This window comes from Odocoileus virginianus, chromosome 23 (assembly GCF_023699985.2).
Source record: "Odocoileus virginianus isolate 20LAN1187 ecotype Illinois chromosome 23, Ovbor_1.2, whole genome shotgun sequence".
Lineage (NCBI taxonomy): Eukaryota > Metazoa > Chordata > Mammalia > Artiodactyla > Cervidae > Odocoileus > Odocoileus virginianus.
In genome coordinates, this window is record NC_069696.1 from 19,975,714 (window position 1) to 20,002,910 (window position 27,197).

The 27,197-nt window shown below is 40.8% G+C and overlaps 1 pseudogene; it reads right to left on the minus strand.

Moving 5' to 3' along the window:
• Positions 1 to 18,898: 18,898 nt before the first annotated feature.
• Positions 18,899 to 26,398, minus strand: LOC110148698 (elongation factor 1-alpha 1 pseudogene; annotated as a pseudogene).
• Positions 26,399 to 27,197: the final 799 nt, after the last annotated feature.

A 27,197-nucleotide genomic window follows, 5' to 3' on the forward strand; every position in this document is an offset into this window, starting at 1 on the left:
ACAAGTCACTAATTTGAAAAGATATATGTACCCCAATGTTTATGAATCATGAGTGGAACCCCTGAGCAGTATCCCACTAGGGGAAGAGGAAGCTGGGGCATTAATTCTCTCATTCTTATCAGTCACTTGCTGAGAGCTGTTCCCATGAGTATAAATTCCCAGCACTTAGAAGCTGCTCTACACCTCCGCTGAGAGAAAGCCCTCAGGCAGTCATGAGGCAGCAGTAGGACACTGTCTCCATGTACAGAAATAGTAAGTTGTGGGGAAAGGAGCATGGTGTTGATGGTATCTTCCACACTAGCCAACAAAATAAGGCCTTGGATTCCCTAGAGAGTACTGGGATCTAAGAGAAATCAGAAGAACTTTGTAGCAACACTTCTTGTTGCCTGTCTTCTTTCTCCCTTCCCTGTATGTGTATATAGTAAATTCAAAAGATGTCTCAGACTTTATTTTGGGGGGCTCCAAAATCACTGCAGATGGTGATTGCAGTCATGAAATTAAAAGAAATTTCCTTACTCCTTGGAAGAAAGTTATGACCAACCTGGATAGTATATTTAAAAGCAGAGACACTACTTTGCCAACAAAGGTCCGCCTAGTCAAGGCCATGGATTTTCCAGTAGTCATGTATGGATGTGAGAGTTGGATGGTGAAGAAAGCTGAGCACCAAAGAATTGATGATTTTGAACTGTGGTGCTGGAGAAGACTCTTGAGAGTCCCTTGGACTGCAAGAACATCCAACCGGTCCATCCTAAAGGAGATCAGTCCTGGTTGTTCATTGGAAGGACTGATGTTGAAGCTGAAACTCCAATACTTTGGCCACCTCATGAGAAGAGCTGACTCATTGGAAAAGACCCTAATGCTGGGAAGGATTGGGGGCAGGAGGAGAAGGGGATGACAGAGGATGAGATGGCTGGATGGCATCACCGACTCAATGGACATGGGTTTGGATAGACTCCAGGAGTTGGTGATGGACAGGGAGGCCTTACGTACTGCGATTCATGGGGTCGCAAAGAGTCGGATACGACTGAACTGACTGGCTAACCATATTTCTGACTTCAGTTTCATTTACAGCCCAAAGTCAGGCTCTGACCTGTTCTTTCAGAATATATTGGGGCTGGATTTAGGGAGAGGAAATTATATGCACCACAGTAGAAAACAATGAAAATAATATGAAGTATTAGATAGTGTTCCCACCAGATCTGGTATCCTGAGAAAGAATCATCACTTTTATTATTTTTCAATCAGGAATTCATAACCTGAATCAGACCACGAGGAACCATCAGACAAATCAAAACTGAGAAACATTTTCTATAAAACAAAATAGAGTCTTAAAAAATGTCAATGTTATGAATAGCAAACAAAGACTGAGGAATTTTTCCATATTGAAGGAGACCAAAGAAACATGACAACTAAATGTAATATGTGATCTTGGATCCCATGCTTGAAGAAAAGAAGAGTAACATAAAGGGCATTACTGTGACAAAATCAGAATATGTTTCCTAGAATAAAGTATCAATGTCAACATTTTGAATTGGATAACTGTATAGAGATTTCATAAAGAATATCCTTGTTCCTAGGAGGGTATCCCTGGTGACTCAGATGATAAAGAATCCACCTGCAATGCAGGAGACCCAGGTTTGATCCCTGGGTCGAGAAGATCCTCTGGAGAAAGGAATGGCTATCCACTTCAGTATTCTTGCCTGGAGAATTCCATGGACAAGGAGCCTGGTGAGTTACAATCCCCAAGGTTGCAGAGAGTCAGACTCAACACAGTGACTCACACCTTCACTTTTCACTTTTTTGTTCCTAGGAAATACACTCTAAAGTGTTGAGACAAAGGGCCATAATATATCTATTCCCAAATACGTCTTCTTTAAAAGGTTAGATTGCTTTATATGGTGAAGAACTTACACCAATTCTCCTTGAACTATTAAAAATTCAAGAGGAGAGAACAACCCAAATTCATTCTGTAAGATCACCATTACCCTGATATCAAAACCAACCCAAATTCATTCTGTAAGATCACCATTACCCTGATATCAAAACCAGATAAAGACACTACCAAAAAACAAAACCACGGGCTAATAACTTTGATGAATATAGATGCAAAAACCTTAATAAAATATTAGCAAACCAAATCTAACAATATACTGAAAGGATCATACACCATGATCAAGTGGGAATTATTCTAGTCAGAAAGATGGTTCAACCTATACAAATCAATCTATGTGATACATCACATTAACAAAACAAAAGACAAAATCCACACCATCATCCAATTGATGCAGAAAAAGCATTTGACAAAAGCTTAAGAGGTTTTTGTACAGCAAAGGAAACCATTAACAAAACAAAAAGACAACCTACTGAATGGTAGAAAACATTTGCAAGTGATGTGACTGACAAGTGGTTAATACAAAATATACAAGTCACTCATACAACTAAATATAAACAAAATGAAAGAAAACAACAATAACACCCCCCAAACAATCCAATCAAAAAATGGGCAGATAACTTGAATAAACATCTTTACAAAGAAGACATGCAGATGGTTAAAAGGCACATTTAAAACATGTTTAATATCACTGATTATTCAGTTCAGTTCAATCATTCATTAGTGTCTGACTATTTGCAACCTTGTGGACTGCAGTATGCCAGGCGTCCCTGTTCATCACCAACTCCTGGAGTATACTCAAACTTCTGTCCATTGAGTCGGTGATGCCATCCAACCATCTCATTCTCTGTGGTCCCCTTCCCCTCCCGCCTTCAATCTTTCCCAGCATCAGGGTCTTTTCAGATGAGTTAACTCCGCAGCAGGTGGCCAAAGTATTGGAGTTTCAGCTTCAACATCAGTCCTTCCAATGAACACCCAGGACTGGTCTCCTTTAGGATGGACTGGTTGGATCTCCTTGCAGTCTAAGGGACTCTCAAGAGTCTTCTCCAACACCACAGTTCAAAAGCATTGATTCTTAGGCACTCAGCTTTCTTTATAGTCCAACTCTCACATCCATACATGACCACTGGAAAAACCATAGGCTTGACTAGATGGTCCTTTGTTGGCAAAGTAATGTCTCTGCTTTTTAATATGCTGTCCGTGTTGGTCATAACTTTCCTTCCAAGGAGTAAGCATCTTTTAACTTGATGGCTGCAGTCACCATCTGCAGTGATCTTGGAGCTCCAAAAAATAAAGTCAGCCACTGTTTCCACTGTTTTCCATCTATTTGCCATGAAGTGATGGAACTAGATGCCATGATCTTAGTTTTGTGAATGTTGAGTTTTAAGCCAACTTTGTCACTCTCCTCTTTCACTTTCATCAAGAGGCTCTTTAATTCTTCTTCTCTTCTGCCATAACGGTGGTGTAATCTGCATATATGAGGTTACTGATATTTCTCATGGCAATCTTGATTCCAGCTTGTGCTTCATCCAGCCCAGCATTTCTCATGATGTACTCTGCATATAAATTAAATAAGCAGGGTGACAATATACAGCCTTGACGTACTCCTTTTCCTATCTGGAACTGGTCTGTTGTTCCACACCTGGTTCTAACTGCTGCTTTCTAACCTGCATACAGATTTCTCAAGAGGCAGGTCAGGGGGTCTGCTATTCCAATCTCTTTCATAATTTTCCACAGTTTATTGTGACCCACACAAAGGCTTTGGCATAGTCAATAAAGCAGAAATAGATATTTTTCTGAAACTCTGTTGCTTTTTTGATGATCCAGTGGGTGTTGGCAATTTGATCTCTGGTTCCTCTCCCTTTTCTAAAATCAGTTTGAATATCTGGAAGTTCATGTTTCACATATTGTTGAAGCCTGGCTTGGAGAATTTTGAGCATTATTTTACTAGCATGTGAGATGAGTGCAATTGTGCGGTAGTTTGAGCATTCTTTGGCATTGTCTTTCTTAGGGATTGGAATGAAAACTGACCTTTTCCAGTCCTGTGACCACTGCTGAGTTTTCCAAATTTGCTGACATATTGAGAGCAGCACTTTCACAGCATCATCTCTCAGGGTTTGAAATAGCTCAACTGGAATTCCATCACCTCCACTAGCTTTGTTTGTAGTGATGCTTCCTAAGACCCACTTGACTTCACATTCCAGGATGTCTGCCTCTAGGTGAGTGATCACACCATCGTGATTATCTGGCCCCTACCACAGGGGCAGGGGCTCTGGGTACAGCAGACTTGGGTATGGCATATGCCCTCTTGGAGGAGGTCACCATTAATCCCTCCAAAGAGCTGCCAGAACCTATACAGAACTAGGAAATAGTCTCTTGGAGGGCACAAACAGAACCTTGTGCACCACCACCTAGAAGAAAGGAGCAGTGACACCACAAGAGAATGACCCAGACTTGCCTGTGAGTGTCCAAGAGTCTCCAACAGAAGCATGGGTTGGTGGGTTGAGGCCACTGAGTGTGACTGTATATGCATGGGATCTTTTGAAGGAGGTCACCATTATCTTCATTACCTCCACCATAGTTTGGCCCCAGGTAAACAGCAGGGAGTCAACACAGCTCCACCCATCAAAAGAAAATTGGATTAAAGATTTACTGAGCATGGCCTCGCCCATCAGAACAAGATCCAGTTTCCCCCTCAGTCAGTCTTTCCCATCAAGAAGTTTCCATAAGCCTCTTACCCTTCTCTATCAGAGGGCAGACAGGATGAAAACCATAGTCACAGAAAGCTAACCAATCTAATCACATGGACCATAGCCTTGTCTAACTCAATGAAACTATGAGCCATGACATATAGGGCCACCCAGGACAGACGGGTTATAGTGGAGAGTTCTGACAAAATGTGGTCCACTGGACAAGGGAATGGCAAACCACTTCAGTATTCTTGTCTTGAGAATGCCATAAACAGTATGAAAAGGTAAAAGGATAAGACACTGAAAGACAAACTCCCCAGGTCGTTAGGTGCCCAATATGCTACTGGAGAAGAGTAGAGAAATAGCTTCAGAAAGAATGAAGAGGCTGAGCCAAAGAGAAAACAATGCCCAGCTGTGAATGTGACTGGTGATGGAAGTAAAGTTTGATGCTGTAAAGAGTAATATTGCATAGGAGCCTGGAATGTTAGGTCCATGAATCAAGGCAAATTGGAAGTGGTCAAACAGGAGATGGCAAGAGTGAGCATCAATGTTTTAGGAATCATTGAACTAAAATGGACTGGAATAGGTGAATTTAGCTCAAATGACTATTATATCTACTATTGTGGGCAAGAATCCCTTAAAAGAAATGGAGTAACCATCATAGTCAAAAAAAGATTCCAAAATGCAGTACTGGGATGCGATCTCCAAAACGACTGAATGATCTCTGTTCATTTCCATGGCAAACCATTCAGTATCACTGTAATCCAAGTCTATGCCCCGACCAGTATTGCTGAAGAAGCTGAATTTGAATGGTTCTATGAAGACCTACAAGACCTTCTAGAACTAACACCTAATATAGATATCCTTTTCATTATAGTGGACTGGAATGTAAAAGTAGGAAGTCAAGAAACAGCTGGGGTAACAAGCAAATTTGGCTTTGTAGTACAGCACCATGCAGCTGCTGCTTGCCGCCCATCACTAATTATTACAGAAATGCAAATTAAAATCACAATGAGGTAGAATTTCTATCAGAAATTTCTATCACCAAAAAATCTATAAATAAACAATGTTAGAAAGGATATGGAGAAAAGAGAACCGTCATATACTGTTGGTGGGGATATAAATTGGTGCAGCCATTATTGAAAACAATATGGAGCTTCCTTTTTAAAAACAGAACTACCATATGATCCAGCAATTCCACTCCTGGGTATATATCTGGAAAACATGAAAACAGTAATTTTAAAAGTGTACTCTAATGCTCAAAGCAGCACTATTTATAATAGCAAAGACATGGAGTAAATCAATGGCCCATCAATAAGCAACTGGATTAAGAATATGTGGTGTATATATATGAAATGGAATATTACTTGGTCATAAAAAAGAATGACATAATGTGTTTGCAACAATGTGGATATGCCTAGAGAATATCATGCTTATTGAAATATCTCAAACAGAGAAAGATAAACACTATATGATATAACCTATATGTGGAACCTAAATAATCAGCAACCTCAGATATGCAGATGATACCACTTTAATGGCAGAAAGTGAAGAGGAAATAAAGAGTTTCTTGATGAAGGTGAAAGAAAAAGTGGGCTTAAAACTCAGCATTGAAAAAACAAAGATCATGGTATCTGGTCCCCACACTTCATGGCAAATAGATGGGGAAACAATGGAAACAGTGGCAAATTTTGTTTTTGGGGGCTCCAAAATCACTGCAGACAGTGACTGAAGTCACAAAATTAAAAGACACTTGCTCCTTGGAAGAAAAGCTATGACCAACCTGGATAGTATATTAAAAAGCAGAGATATCACTTTGCCAACAGAAGTCTTTATATTCAAAGGTATGTTTTTTTCCAGTAGTCATGTACGGATGTGAGAGTTGGACCATAAAGAAAGCTGAGCACTGAAGAACTGATGCTTTTGAACTGTGGTGTTGGAGAAGACTCTTGAGAGTCCCTTGGACTACAAGGAGATCCAATCAGTCAATCCTAAAGGAAATCACTCCTGAATATTCATTGGAAGGACTGATGACAAAGCTGAAACTCCATACTTTGGCCACCTGATATAAAGAATTGACTCATTGTAAAAGCTGGGAAAGATTGAAGGCAGAAGGAGAAGGGGATGACAGATGATGAGGTGGTTGGATGGCATCACCAACCTGATGGACATGTGTTTGAGAGAGATCCAGGAGTTAGTGATGTACAGGGAGGCCTGGCGTGCTGCAGTCCATGGGGTCACAGTGTCAGACACTACTTCACAACTGAACAACAATGACAAATAACAACACAAATGAATGTATATACAAACCTGAAACAGACTCACAAGATATAGAAAACAAACTTGTGGTTCCAAAAGGAGATAGAGAAGGGGAGAAGGACAAATTAGAGGTATGAGATTAACACATACAAACTACTTTTGAATAGATAAGCAACAAGGATTTACTGTATAGCACAGGTAATTATACCTACTGTGTTGCACTAACCTATGATGGAATACACTCTGCAAAAATATTGAAAAAATAGGTTGTTTTGAAACTCTTCAGGATGATGAAATAAAATTTATGAGAATGCTTTTTTTTGGTACACACACACACAAGAACTGAGTGTGGCAACTTAAAGTCTCTGTTTTCATAGGCAATATGCCAACGATGTGTCATTAATCATTCCTCAGTTTTTAAGTATTAAACTAAATGAGAAAAACCCTAGAACTTGCCTGGAATGGAGTTCTACCTAACTAGGGGTTTTTCTTTCTGGGAACTGATGTGGAAATAGATGAACAGACTTTCAGTAAAACTGCTTCTTTCCTAAATTAACTATATTAACTAAATCCTGATGACATATTTGCAATCTTTATTAATTGCTGTATAATATGGCTGTCTGAACAGGTAGCATAATTAACATAAAGTCACTAAAGTAAGAAAGGATAAGAATTAGAGTAGAATTCCTGTACAGAAGGTGGATAGATATTAACATCTTGTGGTTAAGCTCTTGGGCTCTAGCAGGTAACCTGGGTTACAAACCTGACTTCATCACTTGCTTGCTACATGACAATGTGAATATTTTAACTTTTTTTTTTTTTGGCTGTACCAGGTCTTAGTTGTGGAATATAAAATCTTAGTTGCAGCATGTGGTATCTGACCAGAGATTGAACCTAGGCCCATTGCAATGGAAGTTCAGAGTCTTAGCCACAGGACCATCAGGAAGTCCTTACTTAACTTCTTTAACCCTGTTTCCACATTTGTAAAATGGGCATAATAGCAGTGCTACTTTTCTGTAGTTCTTAGGGAGATTTAATGTGACAAAATATGTGACAGTTGGGATAAACGTGGTCTACATATGTTTTAAGACATACATATTTTAATGTATCATAAGGGTTCAGGGAAGGAACAGAGCCACTATGTGTGTTTTTAGACAAGGAACTTATTACCGGAACTACAGATTACACAACTGTGGGAGGAGCTGAGGAAGTAAAGATCTGGAAGAGGAAGTTGGAAGAAGAGTTGTTATAAGCAATCCTCCTGAGGTCCTGGGGTAGGGGTACAAGTGGAAGCTTGCAAGGAAATCTGAGAAGCCCAGCAGCCAATGTAGGACTGTGATTGGACAGCTGGCTGAGCACTCTATGGGAAGTTATGTCTCTCCATAACTATAACCTCTGTGTGTCCACCGCTGCGTGTCTGGTGGCTTACAACTGCTGTTAATCAGAAGGGCTAGCAGCTGGGAAGAAAAGACTAGTGTAGAACAGAGCAGAGTGGACAGACTGAAGACACTGAGCACCTTGACCTCTGCTCATCACCGTGAAGACCTTAAGACAGACATGGCTACTGTTTCACTTCTGCTTTTCAAATCATGAGCAAATTCTTCCTGTGGTCAACTCTAACCTGGAACTATATAAGGAAAAGGATTCTGGGAAATGCACTCCCATAGTAGCCAAATTGACGACAGAACAATCCAGCATGCCTCAAATAATACTGGCTTTAAACGTATAGTTTATTTCTTGCAAATCAAAACCACAATGAAATATCTCACACCTGTCAGAATGGCTATTATCAAAAAGAGAACAAATAACATCGGTTGGTGAGGATGTGGAGAAAAGGAAAGCCTTGTACAGTGTTAGTGGAAACATAAATTGGTGCAGCCATTATGGGAAATAGTATGGAGGTTCCTTAAAAAATTAAGAATAGAGCTACCACAGGATCCAGTAATTCTACTTCTTGGTGTTTATCTAAAAAAAAAGGAAAGACTAGTTAGAAAGATATATACACCCCTATATTCAATGCATTTGGAAGCAATTGATGTGCCTATCAATAGATAAGTGAATAAAGAAAATATGGTATATTACTCAGTCTTAAGAAAGTATAGGGGTGGGAGGGAGATTCAAGAGAGAGGAGATGTATGTATATTTATGGCTGGTTCACATTGTTGTACAGCAGAAACCAACACAACATTGTAAAGCAATTATCCTCCAATTAAAAATAAATTTTAAATAATTAAAAAAAAAACAACCAGAATTGGTTGATTAGAGAGCACATTAATTTCTGTAACAAATATTCTTTAAGAATATTGACTATCAATCATATTCTAAATGCATCAGGAAAATGCCATACTTAAAGAAACTTTCCCAGGGCAAAATATTTACAAAAAGCAAATTAATAATAATAATCTAATAAAAATAATCAGATAAAACCAGAAATATTCCATCCAAAAATTGATTAAATATTTTATTTTTTTTATCTACTGATAGGTTTACTTATTTCTTTTTTATTTACTTACAGGCCTTTGAGTGTTTGAGTGTCTCTTGCAGAGGGACAAGTCAGCAGCAGCCTGCCACAGGGACACAGGCTCTGACTGCCGCAGAACTGGGAGGCACAGTGCGTGGCATAAATCCTCTAGGAAGAGGCTGCCATCAGCTCCATCACAGAGCCACGGAGCAGATGATCCACAAACTGGGAACAATTATATCAAGGACGTTCTCCCACTGTTGCAAAAGTTCTAGGGCCCACAACAGATTCCCCAACCTGGGGATTTGACAGAGGGACTGAGAACCCCCAGGGAATTTGACTTCAAAGGCCAGTGGGATTTGATACAGAATTTCCACAGGACTGGAGAAACACTCTTGTAGAGCACAAACAAAACCCTGTGTGCACCAGGACCCAGGAGAAAGGAGGAGTGACCACATAAGACAGTGAGCTGGACTTGCCTGTGAGTGTCCAGGAGTTTCCAGCAGAGGCTTGGGTTGACAGTGGACTGCTGTGGGGTCAGGGGCACTGAATATAACAGTCCTGGGAGCCTTGGGGTGTGCTGGCATAAGTCCTTTTGGAGGAGTTCACCATTACCCCTACCATAGTTTGGCCTCAGGCCAAGTTACAGGAAGGGAACACAGTCCCACCCATCAAGAGAACTGGATTAAAGCTTTACTGAGCATGCCCCCACCCATCAGAACAAGACACATTTTCCCCCACAGCCCGTCCCTCCCATTAGGAAGCTCCCACAAGTCCTTATTCATCAGAGGGCAGACAGAATGAAAGCCACAATCACAGAAAACTAATCAAACTGATCACATGGGTCATAGCCTTGTTTAATTCAATAAAACTATGAGCCATGCCATGTAGGGCCACCCAGGACAGACAGGTCATGGTAGAGAGTTCTGACAAAATGTGGTCCATTGGACAAGGGAATGGCAAACCACTTCAGTATTTTGCCTTGAGAAACCCATGAACAGTATGACAAGGCAAAAAGATAGGACACTGAAAGATGAACTCCCCAGGTCGGTAGGTGCCAAATATGCTACTGGAGAAGAGTGGAGAAATAGCTCAAGAAAGAACGAAGAGGCTGAGCCAAAGAAAAAACGATGCCCAGCTGTGGATGTGACTGGTGATGAAAGTAAAGTCTCATGCTGTAAGAACAATACTGCACTGGAACCTGGAATGTTAGGTCCATGAATCAAGGTAAATTGGAAGTGGTCAAACTGGAAGTGGTCAAACAAGCGTGAACATCAACATTTTAAGAATCAATGAACTAAAATGGACTGGAAAAGGCGAATTTGACTCAGATAACAATTACATCCACTACTGTGGGCAAGAATCCCTTAGAAGAAATGGAGTATCCTCATAGTCAAGAAAAGAGTTCAAAATGCAGTACTTGGTAGCAGTCTCAAAAATGACAGAATGATCTCTGTTCATTTCCAAGGCAAACCATTCAATATCACAGTAATCTAAGTCTGTGTCTTAACCACTAATGCCAAAGAACCTGAGGTTAAATTGTTCTATGAAGACCTACAAGACCTTCTAGAACTAACAACAAAAAAAGGTGACCTTTCCATCATACGGGACTGGAATGCAAAAGTAGGAAGTCAAGAGACACCTGGAGTAACAGGCAAATTTGACCTCGGAGTACAAAATGATGCAGCCCAAAGGTTAACAAAGTTTTGCCAAGAGAACACACTGTTCATAGCAAACACGCTCTCCCAACAACATAAGAGACGATTCTACACATGGACATCACCAGATGGTCAATACCAAAATCAGATTGATTATAATTTTTGCAGCTGAAGATGGAGAAGCTCTATACAGTCTGCAAAAACAAGAACGGGAGCTGACTGTGGCTCAGATCATGAACTCCCTATTGCCAAATTCAGACTTAAAATGAAGAAAGTAGGGAAAACCACCAGATCACTCAAGTATGATGTAAATCAAATTCTTTATGAATATACTGTGGAAGTGACAAATAGATTCAAGGGATTAGATCTGATAGACAGAGTGCCTGAAGAACTATGGATGGAGGTTCATAACAATGTTCAGGAGGCCATGATCAAAACGATCCCCAAGAAAAAGAAATACAAAAAGGCAAAATGGTTGTCTGAGGAGGCCTTAAAAATAGCTGAGAAAAGAAGAGAAGTGAAAGGCAAAGGAGAAAAGGAAAGATATATCCATCTCAATGCAGAGTTTCAAACAATAGCAAGGAGAGATAAGAAAGCCTTCCTCAGTGATCAATGCAAAGAAATAGAAGAAAACAACAGAGTGGGAAAGACTAGAGATTTTGTCAAGAAAATTAGAGATACCAAGGGAACATTTCATGCGAAGATGGGCACAATAAAGGACAGAAATGGTATGGACCTAACAGAAGCAGAGATATTAAAAAGAGGTGGTGATAATATGTGGAAGAACTATACAGAAAAGATCTTCATGACCCAGATAATCACAATGGCATCATCACTCACCTAGAGCCAGACATCTTAGAGTGAGAAGTTAAGTGGGCCTTAGGAAGCATCACTACATACAAAGCTAGTGGAAATGATGGAATTCAAGCTGAGCTATTTCAAATCCTGAAAGATGATGCTGTGAAAGTGCTGCACTCAACATGCCAGCAAATTTGGAAAACTCAGCAGTGGCCATAGGACTGGAAAAGGTCCGTTTTCATTCCAATCCCTAAGAAAGTCAGTGCCAAAGAATGTGCAAAGTACTGCACAATTGCACTCATTTCACATGCTAGCAAAGTAATGCAGAAGATTCTCCAAACCAGGCTTCAACAGTACATGAACTGAGAAGTTCCAGATGTTCAAGCTAGATTTAAAAAAGGCAGGGGAACCAGAGATCAAATTCCCAACAAACCTTGGATCATAGAAAAAACAAGAGAATCCCAGAAAAACATTTATTTCTGCTTCATTGACTATGCTAAAGCCTTTGACTTGTGGATCACAAAAAACTGTGGAAAAGTCTTAAAGAGATGGGAATACCAGGCCACCTGCCCTGCCTCTTGAGAAACCTGTATGTAGGTCAAGAAACAATAGTTAGAACCAGACATGAAACAGCGGGAAAGAGTAAGTTAAGGCTGTATATTGTCACCCTGCTTATTTAACATCTATGCAGAGCTCAGTTCAGTTCAGTTCAGTCACTTGGTCATGTCTGACTCTTTGCCACCCCATGGACTGCAGCATGCCAGGCTTCTTGTCCATCCAAACTCCTGGAGCGTCCTCAAACTCATGTCCATCAAGTCAGTAATGCCATCCAATCATCTCATCTTCTGTCCTCCCCTTCCCCTCCTGCCTTCAATCATTCCCAGCATCAGGGTCTTTTCAAATGATTCAGCTCTTTGCTTCAAGTGGCCAAAGTATTGGAGCTTCAGCTTCAGCATCAATTCTTCCAATGAATATTCAGGAGTGATTTCCTTTAGGATGGACTGGTCGGATCTCCTTGCAGTCCAAGGGACTCTCAAGAGTCTTCTCCAACACCACAATTCAAAAGCATCAATTCTTCAGTGCTCAGCTTTCTTTATAGTCTAACTCTCACATCTCTTGAAAAAATAAGAGAGTTCCAGAAAACATCTACTTCTGCTTTATTGATTATACCAAAGCCTTTGACTATGTAGATTAAAACAAACTGCGGAAAGTTCTTCAAGAGATGGGAATACCAGACCACCTTACCTGCCTCCTGAGAAATCTGTGTGTGGGTCAAGAAGCAACAGTTAGAACTGGACATGGAACAACAGACTAGTTCCAAATTGGGAAAGGAGTACATCAAGGCTGTATATTGTCACCCTGCTTATTTAATTTACATGCAGAGTTCAGTTCAGTTCAGTTCAGTCGCTCAGTTGTATCCGACTCTTTGCGATCCCGTGAATCACAGCACACCAGGTCTCCCTGTCCATCGCCAGCTCCCGAAGTTTACTCAAACTCGTGCCCATCGATTCGGTGATGCCATCCGGCCATCTCATCCTCTGTCGTCCCCTTCTCCTCCTGCCCCCAATCCCTCCCAGTATCAGGATCTTTTACGATAAGTCAGCTCTTCGAATGAGGTGACCAAAGTACTGGAGTTTCAGCTTCAGCATCAGTCCTCCAATGAACACCCAGGACTGATCTCCTTTAGGATGGACTCCTTTAGATCCCTTTAGGACTCCTTTAGGTTGGATCTCCTTGCAGTCCAAGGAGAGTCTTTTTCAAATGATTCAGCTCTTTGCATCAAGTGACCAAAGTATTGGAGCTTCAGCTTCAGCATCAATTCTTCCAGTGAATATTCAGGAGTGATTTCCTTTAGGATGGACTGGTCGGATCTCCTTGCAGTCCAAGGGACTCTTAAGAGTCTTCTCCAACACCACAGTTCAAAAGCATCAATTTTTTGGCATTCTGCTTTCTTCACAGTCCAACTCACATCCATACATGACCACTGGAAAAACCATAGCCTTGACCAGATGGACCTTTGTTGGCAAAGTAATGTCTTTGCTTTTTAATATGCTATCTAGGTTGGTCATAACTTTCCTCCCAAGGAGTAAGCGTCTTAATTTCATGGCTGTAATCACCATCTGCAGTGATTTTTTGGAGCCCCAAAAAATAAAGTCTGACACTGTTTCCACCATCTCCCCATCTATTTCCCGTGAGGCGATGGGACCAGATGCTATGATCTTAGTTTTCTGAATGTTCAGCTTTAAGCCAACTTTTTCACCCTCCTCTTTCACTTTCATCAAGAGGCTTTTTAGTTCCTCTTCACTTTCTGCCATAAGGGTGGTGTCATCTGCATATCTGAGGTTATTGATATTTCTTCCAGCAATCTTGATTCCAGCTTGTGCTTCTTCCAGCCCATTAGGCGAAATGTCAGACTGGATGAAGCACAAGCTGGAATCAGGATTGCTGGCAGAAATATCAATAACCTCAGATACACAGATGATACCACCCTTATGGCAGAAAGCGTACTGGAAAAACCATAGCTTTGACTGGACAGACATTTGTCAGCAAAGTAATGTCTCTGCTTTTTAATATGCTGTCAAGTTGGTCATGGCTTTTCTTCCAAGGAGCAAGTATCTTTTTTTTTTCCATTTATTTTTATTAGTTGGAGGCTGAATACTTTACATCATTACAGTAGTTTTTGTTATACATTGAAATGAATTAGCCATGGATTTACATGTATTCCCCATCCCAGTCCCCCCTCCCACCTCCCTCTCCACCCGATCCCTCTGGGTCTTCCCAGTGCACCCGGCCCAAGCAAGTATCTTTTAATTTCATGGCTGCAGTCACCATCTTCAGTGATTTTAGGACCCAAGAAAATAAAGTCTCTTACCATTTCCATTGTTTCTTCATCAAGTTGCCATGGAGTGATGGGACCAGATGCCATGATTTTAGTTTTCTAAATGTTGAGTTTTAAGCCAGCTTTTTCACTCTTCTCTTTCACTTTCATCAAGAGGCTCTTTAGTTCCTCTTCACTTTCTGCCATAAGGGTGGTGTCATCTGTGTATCTGAGGTTATTGATATTTCTGCCTACCAGTAGTCAGTTCACAATGACAGGAAACTAGCTCTTAGATCTTTTTGCACTGCTGTCCACAGCTGACAACTTTACAGTATAAAATGGGTTATAAAACTCCAAAATTCAAGTCCTCATTCCAGCCAGCAGGAAGGAGAAAAAAGTAAACTAGGATTTGTTCATTCTTTTTAAAAACACTTCCTAGAAAAGTCACCAACTGCAAGGAACTCTGGGACATATAATCTTTACTACAGGAAGTCTTAAATTCAGCTAAAACTTGAAGGAATGAGAAAGCAGGCATCAGGGACAAATAGCTATCCTTGCCACAGTCCACTCATCCACATGCTCCTTCTTTCTACACAGAGATCTTGTCTCTTCGAGACTTAAATCCAAAGTGCCATCTGGTTACTGTATTAAGCTCAAAGTCCAGGAACTCTGGGTGATATTCAGTCGTCTCTATCATGGCAGGATGTGGCCACTCACACTCCAGAAATCCAAAAACCAAAAGTCAGTTTCCCTCCCCCTCACTTATGCTCAATACATAATGGTAAAACAGGACTTAGATAGCCTTAATAAAAATTTCAGCTGGGTAAGAAAAAATAGGAAATTTTCACACAATAGTCACTGGCACGGGTCCATAGACATGATTAAATCCTATTGGGCAGGAATTAGGGGGCTCCCTGGCCCTGGTGGCTTGGCTGGTAAAGAATCCGCCTGCAATTTGGGAGACCTAGTTTCAGTCCCTGGGTTGAGAAGATTCCCTAGAGAAGGGAACCGCTACCCTCTCCAGTATTCTGGCCTGGAGAATTCCATGGGTTGTGTAGTCTATGGGGTTGCAGAGTTGGACACAACTGAGCAACTTTCACACATATACTGGCCTGGGAACAGTGAATTCCTTGATTAACCTATTAAATGTCTGCTGATTCTACTCTCGGTGATGAACTCCTTCACTTCCTGCCCTTGTTATGGACTGAACTGTGTTTCCCACAAATTTGTATGCTGGAGTCCTAATCTGTAAACTGACTGTATTGGAAATAGGACCATTAGCAGGTAATTAAGGTTGAATGAGGTCAAAAGGGTGATGCCTTAATCTGATATGACTGGTGTCCTTCAAAAAAGAAAGAGACCCCAGAAACAAGGCCATGAAGTTAGTTAGCTGTCTACACGCTATGGAGAGCTGCCTCAGAAGAAGCCAAAGCCATTAACATCTTGATCCTAGGCTTCTAGTCTCCAGGATTGTGAGAAAACACGTCTCTGCTCTTTAAGCTCCCAGTCAGTGGTATTTTGTTATGCAGCCCTGGAAGACTAACACGATCCTCATGGCCCCTAGCTTTGCTTCCTCACAAATTCTTCCTTCCAGGCAATATAATTCTTTCAAATAGGATTTTCTTTTTATTTACTTTCAGTTCTTATAATCATAGCTAATATCTTGTCTAGACATCGTTTTTTTTTTAAGTCTGAATGCTGGTCTTTTACTTATTGGTTGTATTATTCTGCCCAACTATGTCTCCCTAAATTTAATGGAGTTACCTCGTAGTCATTTAAAACAGATGAGTGAGAAGAAAGAAACCTTAATCCACTGTTTGTTAGCAATTGATCTCCTGCTAAAGTTGAGGAATTTGAGCCACTGCTTATAATTGGTTCGGTTTGGGGGTGCAGAAAGTTTTACCCCTGCAGAGACCTAAATTATCAATTTAGAATACAGGCCTCAGAGAGATAGTAACTCTTTTAGCAAAGCTGTAGTGTCGTCAGTCTCTGTTTCTGTACTGTCTGTCTCTATAGCTTGTAAGGCTTTGCTGAAAGTGTCAGGAAGCAGACAAGACACACAAAAGTATTAATCTTTCCTATCATTTCCCCTACATCTCCAGCCCCAGTCAGTACATGGTTTCCTTTCCAAGCTAAAGTAGGGGAATGTTTGTCATGAAAAGGTCAGCCTGCAACGTTGAGTCTGTACCACATGCTGCTCCACTTCTAAACCAGTACCACGTATAATATTTCTGTTGTTGTTGTCGATGCACTACCCAATTTTCTCATACTTAATCCTGTGTTTACTGTGAATCCATTTAGCATGAAACAGAGAAACCTAAAAAGAATAGATAGTTCAGTCAAATGGTAGTTGGTAGTTTTTTCTCTTTCATGTACATTATGTTGGAAGTAAAGGAGGCAGGGTTTGAAAGCAGTGCTAATTCTGGAAGACCCATTCTTCTATCTTGTTGCTCTTCCATCCTCAAAACTGTCTCAAAATCTGTATCTCCTAGCTAGTGAAAAGAAGAAAGGTGTGAAGAAAATCATGCCTCCTCTTTTCAAAGTAGATTTTCCAGAAGCGTGGATGAAACTACTTTTGATGCTAAAAACTTGGCCTCTGTGCTGAATCAAATCTCAGAGAAAAGAGTTTTGTATGACATTGAAAAGAATAGTGTTGTTGCTTTGCCAGGCAAAGGGGGACACAGTGGACTCAAGCCCTTAAAAGCTGTGTCTCCCCATCCATGGGAGATCTGGTGAAGAGTTTTATAATGGTTCAAGGGCAGGGTTGCTGATGAGGATCAAGGTATGTGCAGGGCTTGCATTTCTTTAACTGGCCCTCAGGTAACCTCATCCAATCAGTCCATCCTAACGGAAATCAGTCCTGAATATTCATTGGAAGGACTGATGCTGAAGCTGAAACTCCAATACTTTGGCCACCTGATTCAAAGAACTGACTCATTGGAAAAGATCCTGATGCTGGGAAAGATTGAAGGTGGGAGAAGGGGATGACAGAAGATGAAATGGTTGGATGGCATCACTGACTCAATGGACATGAGTTTGAGCAAGCTCCGGGAGTTGGTGACGGACAGGGAGGCCTGGCGTGCTGCAGTCCATGGGGTCGCAAAGAATCAGATACGACTGAGCGACTGAACTGAACTGAATTGAACTGATCGTCCTGATGAGATTCTGTGGGTCTCAAGATTATTAAACTGTGACCTTCTCCCTGGAATGAGGAATGGTTCATCAAGTAGTTAACATTTTCCATTTGTTGGGGTTTTAGCCCAGCAAAAGACTTCAAAGATACTGTTGTGTGTGTCCTTTGAGGCGGAACCAGGACACTGTCCCAAGACTGCACTATTCTTTCTTGACTACTCCTCCCTTGTCTCTGCATCCCCTCTCTTCCCTGATAAGCAACTGCTTGAACCTACAGTTTAGTACACAGGGAAGGTTATGGAGGCTGAAGCCTACTTCCTACAAACAAGAATCGAGGGACATAGGAAAACTTCCGTGTCCAGGAACGCCACAGAGTCCTGCTCAGTTTCACTTTTGCTTATACCTATTGGATAAAACTTAGTTCTATGCAACACTGGAAACATTCCTTTGAGCTAGGTATGACAAGTTGTAAAAAGGAAGAGGCAAAAAAAGGTATGTTCTCTCCCTTTGGGTACACTGCCCAGAAACAAAGTACTCACAAATTCTAGTTGTGATCTATGGGTAGGCATTTCTACCTGCTAAGGAAGCTAGAAAATAAAGTATTATAGGGAGTCAAATGGAAAGTTTTGTTACTAAGGGGAAGATAAGGAAAGAACATGTGAGGTGACCAATTGCAGGCTTGGCTATGGGATGTGAAACACAGTACAGCCTCTATCATATAGTTAAAAACTCAGTAAAGGTTAACTATTATTTGTGTCAAAATGGGGTCTAAATGTTTATCATTTGTGTCTGTTACCTTGTTTTATTCCTACTCAGATAACTTTTTTAAACAGATTTTTTTTTAAAGAAAAGTTTTAGGTTTAACAGAAAAGTTGAATGGAAAGTACAGAGAATCCCCATATATCCCCTGCTCCCACAGATGTATAGTCTCCCCTGCCTTCCATGAATAACCTTTAATGTTCACTATATAGAAGTGAAACCCAACCTTCCCCTTTTTAATATGCTTCTATTGAAATCACCAGCACAAAAGACTCAGATGATTTCTTGAGTATGAAGTGACTTCATTACAACTTGAAAAAAATCTTAGATTACAAACAACATACACAGTTTAATGAATAAAATCAATCTACTCTATATTTTAAGTTTATATTGTTAGCATGTTTCATGCATGTTAAAGAATGAAAGCAAAGCACAGATCAATTGTTTATTTATTGTACCTCTGAAAATATGTGCAGTGTGAATAAATATATTCCATATTATAACATTCTATTTAGAGAGCAAGTAAAAATTAATATTGCTTTAATAACACAAAGAATGACACATTAAACTTGACCAAATCATTGCTAATGTTAAAATAGAAGATTTAGTGATTATCGACTAGGTTGAAACAATAACATTTCAGGGGCTGTGGGAGGGTTACCCTACTCACTACTCCACTCCTCAAAAACTCTTCTCCCCCTCTCGATACCCGAAATTCTTTTGTAAAGAGATAAAAGAAAAAATAAATATTATTACAGACTAAAGGTTGAGAGCACAATGAAAAAGTGTTACTGAATGGGAGAGTCTTTGAAGTCAAAAGATCATAAACCCTATCTGCCCACATGAGGAAAGCAAATACACTGAGATTATTGGCTACTGATGCCTTGTGCTACCATCTGGGTAAGCATTGAGTTGGTTGGAAACTATCCACTGTGTCTTTGGTACCCATCTCAAGATTATGGCTTGTAACTGCCTCTGCTGAGTATCTGAAGCCCTGCTTTGGAATTAGAGTATGTAACTTTCTCTTGGCATGAATCAGGATTATTTCACTCAGTCAAGCATGTATCATGGTCACAGACTAGGTGTCCATGTCTCTTAGATGAAGGTTTATCAAAATAAAAGATAAATGCAATTAAATCTGGGAATGGTGGAACAATGTAAATAAGCTTCCGTTAAGGTATAAGTAACTAATAATAGATCCTGACATATTTTGTTTCAAAGAGAAGAAAGGAAAATCAAAACACAACAAAATTTCAGTACTTTAGCAACTGTTGATGTGTGGTAGTAAGTAAGCTGACCTCCTCCATAGAAACAATGAGTGCATAGGAATATCACTCTTGAATTAGCATATGAGGTATTCAGATACAGTTATCTCTCCTGCAGGCTGCCATGTTGCCTGAATTCCATCTGTAGTCTTTCCTTCACCTCTCTAAATTCCTAGCCCGCCATTGCAGAACTATTAACTTGATCCAGTTATTAAAAAAAAATTTTAGGTATGTTAGGAACTTGAGTATATGAATCTATTTTTTCAACAATAAATTTTATGAAATCTAAATACAGATAAAGTCTCTCTCAGGAAAGGTTAAGGTTCAAATTGAAGCTCTAATAACTAGGTTTTGAAGACAACACCCAAAAAAAAAAAAAAAAGTAAAATATCTTATTGTGAAAAATATTTACTGAAAGAAATAGTATTTTGGATGTAATCAATTAAATAAAACACTAAAGTGAAAAAAAATCCACTTTCAAATTACTGCAAGGAATAACATTACTAGAAATTAGCTCACTAAGGAGGACATGGAAAGTACAAGATGTTGAATAGTAAAGAAGCTTGAAAGTGATGAACATGTTAGAAAGGGAAATGTGTCAGACATAAGCTTCACCCATCTCCTGACCCAATCCACAGCTTTCCTGGTAGTTAAGCTACAATCTTGAATTACTAAGTTTTACTTCTCTGAAGAATCACACAAAACATTGTTTTCCTGTTACTCAAGTATCAGGCAGTACCAGTGTAATTTCTTTAGTCACAAAAAATAAAGTCTTTTCTGGACTACAAATTGAGTCCCCTTTGTCCCAAAGGAAACCTCTCTCCTAATTATATACTCAGAGCCCAATTTCACCTCAGTTTGTAAGGAATTTCTCATATAACTTAATCGAAATTCTCATATTACTAGGCAAACTCTTCCAAAATTAGCATTCTTTGGCATCTCTTAATCTTAACTTTTTGTTTATTCTTTCAAATTTTGTTGCTCCAAATTTCTACTGCGACTGAGATTTTTTTTCTTCGTCTTTCCGAAAGTAGGTAACTAACTCACTTTGGTCTTCGTTTTGCAAAAGGATTCTACCTGGGCAGGAAAAGCTCTAGGGGTTTTAAATATGTAAATTGTCATTTGTATCAAAGAGATATCTAATCTAGTACCATGATTTTATCTTCATGTCTCCTTTGTATCTTAATGTGGAATATGAGGGTGGGACTAGAGGAAAGCTCCACTCTTCCCCTCACTGGAGAAATAAAAGTAGAGGGGAAAACAGAAGTCCTAAAATTGGTTTCCACTTGTCATTTACTAAGTTAGAAACTAGGCTACTATAATAACACTGTAGCTTCCTTTTTTTCTGTCACGGTTTTTCAGGTTTAGTTCCTGGTAGTGATTAACAACAAAACTCCCAAAGAGGCAAATCACCAGGGTAGGTTTGTCTTTACAGCTTGACAGAAACATGGAAGATGATAGCACATGAAGCAGAAGAAGGAAGGCTACAGCGAGAAGAGCACAGCCTGGCAGGGAGACATCGGCCCTGTGTCTGAGCAGTACTCGGGCCCCTGTGTGGGTTCACAGCAAGGTGTAACTTTCTGAATTCATTATCTAAGCATGTCTTACACTGATCTCCCAGAGAAGCAGCTTCTGGAGATGGGAGATCCGTGATCAGGGACCAGTCTCCTCACTCACCCTGGACCAACTTATCTCTATGGAGGACATGCCTTTCCAACCCCAACAGTCAGCTCCTGGGAAGAATTCCATTTTTTAAGGTCTCTTTATTAGCTTTATTTAAGTGAGTGCTTGGCAGCTTCCACTCTCTTCTATCCGTTAATCTTTCAAGTTAACAGTAGCTTCCTGGGACTTGGGGGAGAGATGAGGGGTGGGGGAAGAAAAGATAGAATCAGCCCATTTCCCCTAGTACCTTCTACAATAAATCCCCCTCCCCAATTTTTTTTTACAGGCTTCTTTCTTTTCCATATATAAAATACAGCCTAAGTGATTTTTTGTTTTGTTTTGACCCACACAGCATGGCATGTGGGATCTTAGTTCCCCAACCAAGGACTGAAACTTCATGCCCTCCATTGGAAGTGCAGTGTATTAACCACTGGACCTCCAGGAAAGTCCCAGCAGCACGATGGTGGTGGTGGTTTAGTCGCTAAGTCGTGTCTGACTGTTTTCAGCCCCGTGGACTATAGCCCACCAGGATCCTCTGCCATGGGATTTCCCAGGCAAGAATACTGGAGTGGGTTGCCATTTCCTTCTCCAGGGGATCTTCCCTATCCAGGGATTGAATGCACATCTCTTGGATTTCCTGCATTGCAGGCGGATTCTTTTACCATTGAGCCACCAGGGAAGCCCAGAAGCATAAGTGATGTTTATTGTATAGCTGTGATGCTGAGAGCTTGGCCTCTGTGCACTGGTGCTGAGTTGAATCTCAGAGTCAGAGTTCTAGATGAAGTAGAAAAGGATAGCTTTATTATTTTGCCGGGCAAAAGAGGACACAGTGGGCTCCTGCTTGGAAAAGCTGTGTGTCCCCACCTGGGAGGACTTGGTAAAGAGTTTTCTAACAATACTTTCCCAAGGTTGGGGTTGCTGATAAGGTTAGGGTGTGTCCAGGTGGTCTGTCTCCTAACCATGATGAGCTTATCTGCTCCCTGTAATCCTGCCTCAGGTGCTTTCTTGGCTGCTCCTCCTTTGATTAGCCCATTGGAACTCTGGGAAGGTCCTGGAGGCTTACCTACAGGAAACTAGGGAAAAAAGGGCCTCTGTGCCTGGGAGCTTCACCAATATAGAAACAAATGTTTCTATATTATGAGACCAGTAAAGCCCTGAATGTTTGACAGTGAGTTCATTGGACTCCTTCAGTAGATCACAAGAATCTTCAGTTTCTGAGTTTTCCTGACAGCAGGCTAGGGAAAGTATCTGTTTTTAGTTTCTGTTGTTGCATTGTTTTGGTTGTTTTAAATCTTCAGAGTCTCAAATTTCTTATTTCAGTTTGCTAACTTAAAACAATCAGTTAGCAAATATAGATTTGCCCTAACCTGCTTCTTACAACATACTTTGTAAAGGTCAGGTTGGCATAAGGCAAGATTCTTGTACTTGAGTGGTTTAAAATCTGCTTGGGGGATTGGATTTCTTACCAACTGAGCTATCAGGATAGCCCGGGGGAACGGATACAAGGGGTTTTATTATCCTTTGGTCACTGGGTTGATTCAACCTCTGACAGCAGGGGTTTCCTTCTTGTCTCTGCATAGGCACAAATCTTCTACAAGACGGATAACTTTCTCACACAGAGATATGAAAAACACTTTTAATGCAGGAATCGTTTGTTTACTATTAATAGTGTGATGACTCAGATGGTAAAGAATCTGCCTGTAATGTGGGAGTCCTGGGTTTGATCCTTGGGTTGGAGAGATCCTCTGAAGTAGGAGATGGCAACTCACTCCAGTATTCTTGCATAGAAAATTCCATGGACTGAGGAGCCTGGCAGGCTATAGTCCAGGGGTCGCAAAGAGTCAGACGTAACTGAATGGCTAACGGTTCACACTTTCAACAGAATGAGGAAACAGGACAGCAGAGTAAGCAAACAAGAAGACTGGATGTACCTTCAATAAAATGCTATAATGCTGGAATGATCTGATCATAGAGAGACAACCACTTTTGTCTTTGACTAGGCTATTTTATAACTCTTTAGAGATGAAAATTAGCTTGTAGAAAACAAGTAACAGTGCAGATAATTCTTGTCCAGAGCCAAACATATACATGCTGTCCAGAGGTGTGACAACTCTCACTCTCTCCCAAAAGTCGGTTTTATAGTCATTTGCAAATTCATTTCAATATTCTTGATCAATAAATTGTGTCTCTTGTTTGGATTCTCCTTTGAATCTGTTGTAACATCTTACTGGTTTCCTCATTTAAATAATGTGACTGCCTGTGTGAATGCTCACCATGTCTGACTCTCTGCGAACCCATGGACTTTAGCCCAGCAGGCTCCTCTGTCCATGGGATTTTCTACACAAGAATACTGGAGTTGCCAGTTCCTACTTCAGGGGATCTTCCTGAACCAGGGATTGAACCTGTGTCTCTTTCATCTCCTGCACTGGCAAGGAGATTTTTCACCACTGAGCCACCTGGGAAGCCCTTAACTACTACAGAGCTAGTAAAATCTTTTATATATAGTACTTTTATACTTGTTTGAGAAGCATGATTTTATCACTAAAAGATTACCCTTAAACACTAGACACAAAGATGTACTCAAATTAATTTGGGCAAATGGGAAACTGCAGGTCCATTTCAAGGAAAACCAAAGCAGGATGTATAAGGGCCTCTAGGTCTGGAATAGGAGAATCTTTAGGAGTCCAAAGTGTTTATCTTACCATCTTTCCCAATCCATGTGATCTTTTTGTTTCTGCTTCTCAATTTTTTCTCAGTTTTCCATGTATGAGGGGAAATGGCCCTCTCAAGTCCTATGCAGTCATTCAACAAAAATCTGTCAGAGGCTTTCTACGCCAGATACCTCCTGCTCTAGCACACCTGCCAACAGATTAACACTTCAGTGTTTCTATACACTTTCCTCATGCAGATCAATAAGACAGACTCTTATTGGTTTATTTAGCTCATGCACCTACTCTGATCGCATCTGCAGTACCAAAAAGGCAAAAATCACATAGTTCACTGCCATGGGAGAGAATTCCTAAGACGATGGCTGGATAAGGCAGACGAATGGATTAATAAGCTTTTTCCATACATGGAATATAAACTATTAACATAGTTTAACATTAACTCCATTAACTCCATTAACATAGTGGAGTGTTAGATATACACTCCACTGCAGTCCTAAATGGGGGGTACTGCAATACATTCTGACACTAATACCCCGTGTTAGAAGACTCCAAATATTAAGAGCTCGGTTTGCCAGAGATTACCCTTAGTAGAGTCGCTAACTATAGGTCCACCTGCACTCCTGACTGCCTTGGCTGTAACGTTAGGAGTTTCCATAGCTTCCTCAGTTCAGTTCAGTCCAGTCACTCGGTTGTGTCTGACTCTTTGTGACCCCATGGACTGCAGCACGCCAGGCCTCCCTGTCCATCACCAACTCCTGGAGCCTACTCAAACTCATGTCCATCGAGTCCATGCCATCCATTTCATCCTCTGTCGTCCCCTTCTCCTCCTGCTTTCAATCTTTCCCAGGATCAGGGTCTTTTCCAATGAGTCAGTTCTTTGAATCAGGTGGCCAAAGTATTGGAGTTTCAGCTTTAGCATCAGTCCTTCTAATGAATATTCAGGACTGATTTTCTTTAGGATTGACTAGTTGGGTCTCCTTGCAGTTCAAGGGATGCATCATTGGCCACATGATTTTTTTTTTCTCAATTAAACTTTTTTTAATGGGTCTCAAATTCTGTGACAGATTTTTGCTCAAGTTGTTTTCATTAAAAAGTACTGATTTTAAAAACTAATAACTTAAAAAAACAAACAAACAAAAAAAAAACTAATAACTTAAACTGCCATACACAAAACATATGGTCCACAAAAACATTCTCCTTTCCTTCTGAAGGTTTTATGATGCATTGTTATCATTAACCAGTCTTTTACTATTAAACTTAAATGGCCAATTGAGACAAACAGTTCTGAGACCGTTCTTCCACCACTGATTAAGACTGGGGTGACAGGTGTTGGGGATAATATTCATTTAGCCTTCTGAGCTTTCTGGGCAGACTTGGTGACCTTGCCAGCTCCAGCCGCCTTCTTGTCCACTGCCTTGATGACACCCACAGCGACTGTCTGTCTCAGCAAAACGGCCCAGAGGAGGATAATCAGAGAAGCTCTCGACATACATGGGCTTGCCAGGAACCATATCAACAATGGCAGCGTCACCAGATTTTAAGAATTTAGGGCCATCTTCCAGCTTTTTCCCAGACCGACGATCAATCCTCTTCAGCTCAGCAAACTTGCAAGCGATGTGAGCTGTGTGACAATCTAGCACAGGTGCATATCCAGCACTGATTTGGCCTGGATGTTTCAAAATAATCACCTGAGCTGTGAAGCCAGCAGCTTCCATGGGTGGATCATTTTGCTGTCTCCAGCCACATTGCCACGACGGACATCTTTGACAGACACGTTCTTGACATTGAAGCCCACATTGTCCCCAGGAAGGGCTTCACTCAATGCTTCATGGTGCATTTCTACAGACTTCACTTCAGTTGTTACATTGACTGGAGCAAAGGTGACAACCATGCCAGGTTTGAGAACACCAGTCTCCACACGACCCACGGGGACAGTACCAATACCACCAATTTTGTAGACATCCTGGAGAGGCAAACACAAGGGTTTGTCAGTTGGGCAAGTTGGTGGCAGGATGCAATCCAGAGCTTCAAGCAGGGTGGTTCCACTGGCATTGCCGTCCTTATGGGTGACTTTCCATCCCTTGAACCATGGCATGTTAGCACTTGGCTCCAGCGTGTTGTCACCATTCCAGCCAGAAATTGGCACAAACGCTACTGTGTCGGGGTTGTAGCCAATTTTCTTAATGTAGGTGCTGACTTCCTTAACAATTTCCTTGTATCTCTTCTAGCTATAGGGTGGCTCAGTGGAATCCATTTTGTTAACTCCAACAATTAGTTGTTTCACACCCAGAGTGTAAGCCAGAAGGGCATGCTCATGGCCACATGATTAAACTCAGTCTCTATCTCCCCCTGCCACCCTAGAGGTCAGGCTGACTCAAAGTCCTAAGCATCTAATCCTTTCATCACATGGTTGGTCTTTTTGGTGACCAGTCCCCACTTTGAGGTTATCTAGGGGTCACTACAAACAAAGCTAGTGGATGTGATGGAATTCCAGTTGAGCTATTTCAAATCCTAAAGATGATGCTGTGAAAGTGCCACTCTGAATATGCCAGTAAATTTAGAAAACTCAGCAGTAGCCACAGTACTGGAAAAGGTCAGTTTTCATTCCAGTCCCTAAGAAAGGCAATCCCAAAGAATGCTCAAACGACCACACAATTGCACTCATCTCACACGTTAATAAAGGAATGCTCAAAATTCTCCAAGCCAGGCTTCAGCAATACGTGAACCGTGAACTTCCAGATGTTCAAGCTGGTTTCAGAAAAGGCAGAGGAAACAAAGATCAAATTGCCAATATCCACTGGATCATTGAAAAAGCAAGAGAGTTCCAGAAAAACATCTAATTCTGCTCTATTGACTATGCCAAAGCCTTCAACTGTGTGGATCACAATAAACTGTGGAAAATTATGAAGGAGATGGGAATACCAGACCACCTGACCTACCTCTTGAGAAACCTGTATGCAGGTCAAGAAGCAACAGTTAGGACTGGACATGGAACAACAGACTGGTTCCAAATAGGAAAAGGAGTACATCAAGGCTGTATATTGTCACCCTGCTTATTTAACTTATATGCAGAGTACATCATGAGAAATGCTGGGCTGGAAGAAGCACAAGCTGGAATCAAGATTGCTGGGAGAA